The sequence below is a fragment of the Tenrec ecaudatus genome, chromosome 14 (genome assembly GCF_050624435.1).
Source record: "Tenrec ecaudatus isolate mTenEca1 chromosome 14, mTenEca1.hap1, whole genome shotgun sequence".
NCBI lineage: Eukaryota > Metazoa > Chordata > Mammalia > Afrosoricida > Tenrecidae > Tenrec > Tenrec ecaudatus.
Window position 1 is genome coordinate 86894384 of NC_134543.1, and position 10944 is coordinate 86905327.

Below are 10944 nucleotides of genomic sequence, written 5' to 3' on the forward strand. Positions count from 1 at the left end.
TAGGAAAACTGTCCTTGCGTTTCCATCTAAAGACACAGAAATTCACAATTTGATAAGATTTTAAATGGTGATTAGAAAGCTTTCCATATAAGAAGATAAAATTTATATCATACTAAGCAAAAATATATAGTAAAGCTAAAGAGTTGTGATAGGGAGGTTGAATTCTGGGTGCTGCTTTAAGAACATCATACTGTAGTCGTAATAATGTTCAGCAACAAATATCAATGAGAGAACATGGTAGTATTCAGCAACATATTTAATGCTAATATATGTCTTCAAGTGAGCCATTTTCCTCTACACTTCTTAGGAGGAGATATTTGATTTAGGTGAATAAGAAAATAATGAAAATCCTATATTTAAAAATACTTTTACTGGTGCTTTACAAACGGAAGAAAAAATACCTTTAGGAAACTACAATGTAAAATGAAAAGAAAACAACATACAGATGGATGTCATTAAGTTAGCCTGTTATGTCACAGACTTTTTGGGTAAATTGCTTTCTAAAGGTTTCTTTATAGGTAATGACCAAATATAAAAACAACAATTAGAAAAGAGAAAGTGTTTTATTCTTTTATTTTAAATAAGCAAAACCAACAAAAGTTATACTTTCATAGATCCTTGATTTATGAATTTAAGTTATCAACTAGAATGTAGGAAATTTTATCATACATAAGCCAAATGAAAACTCTCAAAACAAAAAAAGCCCCTAAATGTTCCTTTCTAACACACAGTTGAAGTGTCAAAGAAGAACACAATTATATTATTGACGTACACAATCTATTTTAGAATTGTAAATGGGTCCATAAATCCCCCCAAGTCTATTGCCATCGAATTTACTTTAACTCATAAAGATTCTATAAGACAGAGTAGAACTGCCCCTTCATGTTTCCATGGATGTAAATCATTATGGGAACAGGAAGCCTCATGTTTTTCCTATAGACACAGTGGTGGAAATGAACAGTTAACCACCCAAACAACTAGGATTCCTAAGGATCCCAAAGATGTGGAAGTAATAACATAAAAAAATCAATATTGATAAATAAAATAACATTATTTCAAACTTTGGAGAATCAGGCAATTCTGATTATTTAGTGTAAGACTATACTGACCTAATCATGGAGGAATCCAGTAGTCTGCCCTACCTTGTGCTAAAAAGCCCCACAACTTTCCTCAGGACTGCTTTCATGTCCTTATTCTGGAGGCTGTAGACGAGAGGGTTGAAGAGTGGGGTCACCATAGCATAGAACAGTGTTGCAACTTTCTGCCCCCCAGCAGAATGTCCGAGTCCTGGGCTCACATACATGACCATCAGGGAGCCATAGAACAGTGATACCACAGCCAAATGAGATCTACATGTTGAGAAGGATTTATTTCTTCCAGTGGCTGAAGGTACACGAAACAAAGCTACTAGGACAAGAGTATAAGATCCAAGGATGATGAAGTTACCAAAGATAACCAATGAGCTGAGAGTATAGCAAAGCAATTGGATTCTTGGTGCAGAGATACATGCCAATGCAACCAGTGGTCCTGGATTACACGCAACATGGTCAATGATGTTTGGGCCACAGAAGGGCATCTTAGACATGAGAACAATGGGGATCAGGAACCACAGAAACCCACAAACCCAGCAGACAGTGACTAGTTTAGCACAGAGATACCCAGTCATGATATTAGGTTAGTGTAAGGGGCGACAGATAGCAAGGTACCGATCAAAAGCCATGGCTGCCAAAAGGAAGCTTTCAGATATGCCCAAAGAGAAGAAGAAATAGAATTGGAGGAAGCAACTGGCAAAAGAGATCGTTTTTATCTCTGAGAGAAAGTTGACCAGCATCTTGGGGACTGTCGAAGAGACATACCAGATCACTAGGAAGGAGAAATTCCCCAGGAATATGTACATGGGCGTGTGAAGTCTCTGGTCACACCACACTGCACAGAGAATAGTACTGTTTGCTGTTATGGTCATAACGTAGGCTGTGGTAAAGAGGGAGAACAAGAGGCTCTGGATCTGCCACTCAAAGGAGAAGCCTAGGATTATAAATTCACTCACGGAAGCAAAACTGGAATCCTGCTGGGAGACATTCATTGGGTCAGTACTCTGCAAATCAAGAGAAACATTATTATCAATGTGATGTTTTAAAATGTGTTCATTGTTTAAGAATCGAGAGAAGGAAGGAGGATCAAGGGCATGTCATTTGTAGAAAAGGACCATCTATTAAAAACATAACTTAGTCCATCCTTTCTTGACCATACACCCTGTTTCTGGACAGAAACCAACTTTTGCTACTTCTGAGCCTCACTCTTGCTACAAGGCCATGAAAGAAAGAAGCAAAGTTAAACTCATTTTGTAAGCATGTTGGTTTGGGTCAGGGATGATCTATGATAATTTCTGGCTAAGACTAAGCACAAAATTAGCACTTAAACATATTAGCTACTTACTTAAACCCATCTTATCATGTAACAAATCCAGGGAAGGAGTTTTAGGTTCAATATGACTATGTGCATCTCAGTTAGAGGTCTTGCTTATGTCCTATAAAGATGCAAAGGAGGCAGATATGTCTTGGAGTAAAGTGGCATTCCTTTAAAGTAAAACCACTTGTTGTTGCCATCAGCATCATACAAATGTAATAGCATACATTACTTACCAACACTGACCAGGAAGGCTGTGATGTGGCAATACTTCTGTTGATTACCATGGTCTTAACGCTTATATTTAATCTTCCACGTTTAAAGACAAGTTAAAAAGGAAAGATAAGTAATTAGCTTCTTTACTTTTTAACATTGCACTTGTTCTCTAAATATTCAGGATTTATTATCCTGATGTGCTAGTGCAAAATGAATCTAAATGCACATGACTGAATCTGGGTAATGGAAGTTCAATCCTTTTAAAGTCATGAGTACATGCCCTGCATTTCCCATCTCATCAAATAGATATGGGGTAACAGGCATGGACATTTGGTGAGCTTTTTGGTGTGTGTTTGGTAATATTTAGCGATATAAATTCCAGAAACTCTGAGTACTTAGGTTCTGAGTACAAACACAGAATTTTCAAAAAGATGTCTCCCTCCAACCTACAGTCTACTCCTCTGCTCTGGGCTGTCGTTTGAAATGTCAAGGTGAAAGCTATTTGTGCTTCATCCAGTAACTTGTATGTCTATATAAAATATTCTAAATTAGGAGCATTATGAAGCCCTCATTAAGAAATTATGCAATGAAAGGAGGTTGGCACATGGATGTCAAGATCCTAACAATGCTTAAAAGATGCTCAGGATCAAATCCCTGAAGGAGCTGTTTGAGGCATCTTATGGCTTCTGTCTCCAGCCAAGTAGAGCTTTATTACTGCACAACAGTTAAGCACATTATTTCTCCATCACATATCCACCTGGGACTTGACTTCTCCAACCTACAGATCTATACATGTTTAATGATTTCATGTTCTCTGAGGAATAAGGGTCAAAGCGACTTTTTGTGGCAAGATTGTTTGCAATAAGTTCAATGCTATCCCGATCCAAATACCATCATCTTTCTCCAAAGAATTGGAAAAACTGATTATCAACTTCATATAGAGAGGGAAGAAACTCAGAGTTAGCAGTGAACTCCTGAAGAAGAAGGACAAAGTTGGAGAGCTTGCTTTAGGTATTGGTCTAATGATAGATATTCAAACCAATGCAAAAAGACTGAAAACCTAGAACAAAATCATCAGCATACAGACAACTGATCTTCAATGAGGCCCCCCAAAATATCAAATGGAAAGTGGATGCCACCTTCTATAAGTGGTGCTGGATAAAATGGATATCTACCCTCAGAAAAATGAAGCAAGACCCTTACCCCACTCCATGCACAAGAAGAAATTCAAGTGGATCACAGACCTAGAGGTAAACTCCCAAACTATTAGGACCATCAATGTGGGAATTTTGACAAAGTCCCCTGAGAACTTTGACTCAGGAAATACATAGGCTATCAGAAATAAGAAAGGACACAAACACAGAGGAGGCACAAATCAACACATGGGGTAAAATCTAAAGTACTCTACTAATGTAAAGCAAGAAAAAAAATTGCCCACTGAGGACGATGGCAAGGGACCTGAAGAGAAGTTTTTCAAGGGCAGAATTCCAAATGGTCAAACAACAAATGAGAAAATCTTACAGATCCAATGTTCCTACCCCTGGGAAATACAAATTAAAACAACTCTGAGATACCACCTAGCACCCTCAAAGATAGCTCAATTCAATATATCAGAAAGTAACAAGTGTTGGAGGGGCTATGGAGAGATAGGAACTCTTATCCACTGCTGGTGGACCTGGAAGTATGTACAGCCATTATGGAAATCGATTTGGCGATATCTTAAACAGATGGTAATTGAGCTACCATATGACCCAGCAATCCCGCTATGGGCACATACCCAGAAGAGACAAGAGACAAAGCACAACCAAACATCTGTGCTCCAGTGTTCATCACAGCACAGTTCCCAATTGAAAAGAGTTGGAAACAACCCAAGTTTCTATCAACGGATCAATGGATTAGGAATCAGTGTTACATACATACAATGCAGTACTATGCATTCCTAAAAAGCTGTGATGAACTCATGAATCACATTGCTGCATGGAAAGCACTGGAGGAAATTCTTCTAAGTGAAGTAAACCAAGCACAAAAAGACAAGTACAAAATGAGTCTACTGAGGTAGGGAAAAAAAGAAAGAAAGCAAAAAGGGACATATGGGAAAAGGTACTATATAAATGCATTCCTGGGGTTTGGTCCAGGTACTAAGGTAGGTGCAAACCCAACGCAGGGATAGCTATGGCAGCCAAATAATGCAGAGGGAAAAAGAGAGAGGGACAGTGCTAGCGGGGGAACTGGGCACTAACCAACCACCCGGCACGCCAAGACATGGATGCAGCATACAGGCATGAAGCAGGGATACAATAGAGGGGTCTGCAGTGTGACCCCAATCCCAATTAGGTGGGAACCCTCTATACCCCTCCCCAGAGGGATGCACTTCAGAGGACTGCACTGAACCTGCAACTCAGTGGGCTACATCTGATCAGGGATCAAGTGAAGAGGGAAGGAGAGAGTGGAACACACCCCAACCAGCCAAGCCCTGTGGACAACATTCCAGTTCACAGCATCCAATGCACAGAGAGGATCACAGGGCAGACCCCGTTATGAGACAGGACGGCATCCCTCACTGCCAGCGCTAAGGGAGACAGCACTGGAGACCTGGTGTGGGAGATGTGCCCGATGCAACCCCATCGCATCACTTTCAAATAGGGTGCACAGCAGAGCAGCAAGGGGAGCAAAGCAATGCAGTCCCCCAGGAATGCCAAGGTGGGCTTTTGGGCCAGGCCATGGCACCTCAGCAGACTCTACTGGAAAGCACTCATAAAGGTCAGTGGACATACCTGCAAGTGTTTGAGGACTTTTCAGTGTTTGGTTTTTCTTTGTTTGTTTTGTTGTATTAGCTGTTGTTGATTTATTTTATTGGGGGGTGTATGTGTTTCTTTGCTCTGTTTTTGCATGGATTATTGTCTATGCATTTGTCTCGGGTCAAGATAAGCGGTATGAACAATTTGGAGACCAGAACAATTGGACCGACAATTCCAGGGGCACACGGGATAGGCGTAGGTTGTGGAAAAGGAGGAAGATGGCATCAAATGCAGGGACAAGGGAAGAATAAATTATCTAAAATTGATAATGAGGAGAGCATAGGAAACTTGGGGGGGGGGGGCTTGATCAAGGGAAATGTAGCAGAGAGGAATAACCAAAACTTTAAGGAAGACAGAACATGATAGTGGGACAGGAGGAAAGTAATAGGAAATAGAGGAAAGAACTGGGAGGCAAAGAATATTTATAGAGGTCTAAATACAGGCATATATATATATGTAAATACATTTATATATAATGACAGGGGAGTAGATCTATGTACATATATTTTTATAAAGTATTATGGCAGCAGATGGATATAGGGTCTCCAGTGAAGTACTCCCTTAGTGCAAGAACAGTGTATTCTACTAACACTGCACTCTGTGGTGTTCACCCTCCCTGACAGGATTGCTGGACACGAAATGGGTGCATAAGCAAAAGTGGTGAAAACTAATGGTTCCCAGCTACCAAAAGATAAAACATGTGGAGTCTTAAGAGTTTGAAGATAAACAAGCAGCCTCTAATTGAGAAACAATCATGCCCACATGGAAATAGCATTCCAGCCTGTGTGATCCTGAGGTGTCCATGGGATCAGGTAACAGGCATCAAAAACTCTAAACAAAACAAACAAATAAAAACATGTCAATGGGAATGAGGCGGAGGGCAGAGTGGAGACCCAAAGCCCTCGTCAGAAGGACCACAAGGAATAGATGAGCCAGTCAGGGTGCAGTGAAGCACTGATGGGACACATAACGTTTCTCTAGTTCTTTAATGCTTCCACCCTACCCACTATCATGTCCCCAATTCTATCATACAAATCTAGCTAGACCAGAACATATGTAGTGGTGCAGATAAGGGGTGGGTCCATAGGGAATCCAGAACGGATAAACCCCTCAGGACCAATAAGGGGATCAATGATACTAGGAGAATAAGGGATGGGGGGCAGGAAAGGGAAGGAATCACAGTGATTGACATATGGTCCCCCTCTCAGGGGGACAGACCACAGAAAAGTAGGTGAAAGGAGACAGCAGTTGGTTAAGACATGAAAAAATATTCATAAATTATAAAGGGGATTTGGAGATGGCAGTGTGTGTGGGAGGGTGGAGAAAATTGAGCTGATACCAAGGGCTCAAGTAGAAAGAAAATGTTTTGAAAAGGATGATGACAACATAGGTACAGATGTGTTTGACACCAGGGATGTATGTATGGATTGTGATAAGGGGTTTAAGAGCCCCCAATAAAATAAATACTAAAAAGAAAAAAGGTCCATATGCAAGAAAAAGAGAATAGTTTCACAGTGACTCCATAAGGAGATCAAATTTCCCGATGCTGCATTCCAATCTAAGGTCAGCGCTAAGGTCCACTCGCAGTGTTCTTTGTCTGACATCTGCCTGCTGATGGCCCAGTCCAATGACACTGAGGATTCACCAGAGCCTCCTCCCATGTAGGGAATCTGGAAAAGGTTTTGGGCTACCACAATCATCCTTAGCTTTCAGTAACCCAGGTATTTAGAATTTATACACTATTTGTTTTCCAGATTTTCAAATTATCAGTTATTTTGGATCCCACAGGCTAGTGTGCTTCCTCCGTGTGGACATAGCACCATCTGCTTTTTTTCACCACACTTTGCTATGGTACCCATGTCTTCACTGGTCTCTCCAGGGTGAGTATCAGTCAGGGCTATGTGGCAAGAATCCATTGTTCTTATATTAGGAAGCAACAGAATATTTAACGGTAGTGCTACTGGGGGGAGGTGGGGTCCTGAGCTAGGCAGCATTCTTTATTTGTAAAGGAAAAGAGCAAGACATTTTACCATTTAACTCAATTGGTTTAGGTGCATTAAGTGGGCCATGTGACAGCCCAACTAACAGGACTAGTAGCCACTAAGGGGAGAATCTACTTTCATGGATTAATGTCTCTTCCATTTTTAGTTTAAGGCATTTAAGGTCTACATGGTAATGTTTTGGAGCTTTGATGTCTCTGCCAGGAAAGTATGGAACTGCTAACTTCAAGGACGATGGTTCAAACCTACCAGCCTCCAAGGGAGGAAGATGAGGCTATCTGATTCAAGAAAGACTGTCAGTCTTGGACACCCTATAAAGCAGGGCTTGTTGGAATTTACTTTTTTGCCATTGGGTTTTGGTTTTATAATTTAAACCATGATCTTAGCTCTATTAAAAATATTTAATAAATCATTTTATTGGGACTCTTACAATTCCCATAACATTCTACACATCATTTGTATCAAGCACATTTGTACATATGTTGCCATCATCATTTCCAACATATTTTCTTCCTTGGTATCAACTCCTCTTTATCCCCTTCCTCGTGAACCCTTGAAAATTTATAGATTATTTTTATTCTCATATTTTATACTCTTTGCTTTCTCCCTTCACCCACATTTCAGGTGTTCGTCCCCTTGTTTGTGTGTATGAGGATGTTGTATATCAATCATTGTGATCTGTTCCCCCTTTCTCCATAATCTCCCCACACCTTCCTCCTACTTATTACTACTTTCATTATTGGTTCTGAGGGTTTATCTGTCTTGGATTCTGTGTGTCAAAAGCGCTTATCTGTATCAGTATGCGTGCTATGGTCTTACCAGATTTATAGGATAGAACTAGGTTCATGATAGTGGTGAGGGGAGGAGACATTAAAGAACTAGAGGAATGTTGTGTGCTTCATTTATGCTATACTGCACCTTGGTTTGCTGGGCCTTTCCTTGCGAGTGTTCTGTGAGCAGAATGGTCAGTTGTATACAGAAGGGCTTGGCTCTCCTTTCTGACCCTCCCCTCCATCCCCCCCAATCCCCGAGTTCACATTGAAATGATTGTTTGGTTTGGGTCTTCTGATGCCTGCTATGTGATCCAAGACACCTTGTGATCACAGGGGTTGGTGTGCTTCTTCCATGTGGGCTTTGTTGCTTTCCTGCTAGATGGTCATATGTTTAACTTTAACCTTTTAAAACCCCAAACGTTATATCTTGTAATAAGTGAGCACCATCAGCTTTCTTCACCACGTTTGCTTATGCACTCGTTTTATCTTCAGCAATCATGTACGAAAGGTGAGCATCACAGAATGCCAGGTTATAAAAACAAATTGTTCTTGCATTGTGGGAGGACATGAGTAGAAGCCCAATGTCTGTCTGCTACCTTAATACTTACCTTATAAATATATATGCATAGACCTATATACAAATTGTTATATATTAATATATTTACATATGTGCATGCTTATATTTATACCTCTGTACTTGTCTGTTGCCTCCTTGTTCTTGTCTTTATTTCCTTTTACTTTCTACAAGTCCCAGTATCATGTTCTACCTTCATTCGGCTCTCCATATTCCTCTCCCCTACATTGTACTTGATTGAACCCCACCAGGCATTCTATGCCCTCCTCCCCATCGATTTTAGAACTCTAATTTCTCCTTGTCCCTGGCTTTGTTGGTTCCCTGCTCCATTTCCCCTACCTCCTCCTATCCTTTGTGACCTGGAAACATCCAATTTTCTCCTCGGTATTATTTATCCTGCATATCTTATATAGAGAGATATGAAAAAATTAGAGGGGAAATAGCTTATGAATAGTCCCAGGTCTGTCTGCTGACCCTGATGAGTGTTTTCTGATCGTGCCTGATGAAATGCCAAGTCCACGCCCCACAGTCCAAAGTCTGTTTTCGGTATTCCTTGGGGAATTTGTGGCTTTGCTCCCCATGCTGCTCTGTTGTACTCCCTCCTGTAATGCCCTAGTGTGGTGCGGGTCAGACTGGGCACAATCCCCGCACTGTGTCTCCGGTGCTGGCACTGTTCTTAGTTCTTATTATTTTTCAGTAATTTATAAATCTTTTCATAAATCTATATTATAGAATTATAAGAAGAGACAACAAAAAACTTGTTGTTACAAAAACACCCTAATTTAGTAACTCAAGAGAGATACATTTGAGAATATGGTGGAAATATTGCCTACCTTGACTACTTATAGTTTTTAAAAAGTTTTACTGCCCTATAATACACATACTAGGAAACTTAGTATATGTGAAAGAGTTGTGGAATCATTCTACATTCATCAATTACAGAACATTTTCTTCTTTCTGACACTCTTTGTTTTCAGCTCTGCATCCCCACCCCTCAAACTGCCCTACCATGCCCTTAAGTAATTATTAATCCAGTTACCGTTGCTATAGATTCTCCCATATGGAATTCACATAGAGAAAATATTATACAACACAAAGAAAGAACTACATTCCTCCAACATATTGACCAAAGAGAGAAAAATTATAATCACAAAGAAAGCAGAAAATATTAAATGCTATAACAATTTAAATTGTGTCAAAGAGAACAAATGATATTTTTGATCCACATAAAGCCCCCTCCCAGGGGAACAGACAACAGGAAAGCAGGTGAAGAGAGACATGGGTCAGTGTAAGAAATGAAAAAGTAGCAATAATTTTTAAATTATCAAGAGTTCATGAGGGAGGGAGGGAGGGAGGGGAAGGGAGAGCAACAAAAAATGAGAAGCTGATACCAAGGGCTCTAGTAAAAAAAGATGATTTGAATATGAAGATAGCAACAAATGTACAAATGTGCTTGACATTATGGATAGATGTATGGATTGTAATAGGAGTTGTACGAGACCGCAATAAAATGATTTTTAAAATGTGATAATTTCAACCTAACTACATCTGCCATAATCAACTTTATGATGCTCTGTGTCTGATAGCAAGGCTATTTACATCCCAGGACAAGGTTAAGAGGGGAGTCATCGAGGCTTATTCCTTTGGGGACCCTACACGTGGATTCTGCACTTCCACTGTCCCCCACAGCTTTCTGCACTCTGGGTGTTCACAATTTAGACTCTTCCTTTAGATTTGCATTTTACTGTTAACACTCCTTGGCACATCCTGGCTGGTGTGCATCTTCCATGGGGATTTAGTTTATGTCTCACATAGATGGCGACTTGTTTTAAGACAATCCTTTAAGACCCCAGACAATATCCTTTCTGTTATCCAGGTTCAATCTGATTTCTTTACCACACTTGTCATAGCACTTGTATCTTTAGTGAGTTCTTCCCGAGGGTGAGTATTGAGTAGGACCATGTCAAGGGAACCAATGAATTGTTCTTAGGTCAGTCTATGAGTTTATTTATTCCTATTCTGGAGCTCTACTGGTTTGACCTCATGTCTTGGGAAGGGGTCAGAGGGCTAGGAAGCCTCTCAATAGATTGTGACAGATTCCTGGTTGAACTCTGATAAGTAAGATTGATGAAAAGACTTGACAGTTTCTTACTTGGCTGTCCATGACCAAATTTGTC

General features: G+C 40.3%; 1 pseudogene; it reads right to left on the reverse strand.

Moving 5' to 3' along the window:
* Positions 1-1138: 1138 nt before the first annotated feature.
* On the reverse strand, positions 1139-2101 carry LOC142426659 (olfactory receptor 11H12-like; annotated as a pseudogene).
* Between the last annotated feature and the right edge of the window lie 8843 nt (positions 2102-10944).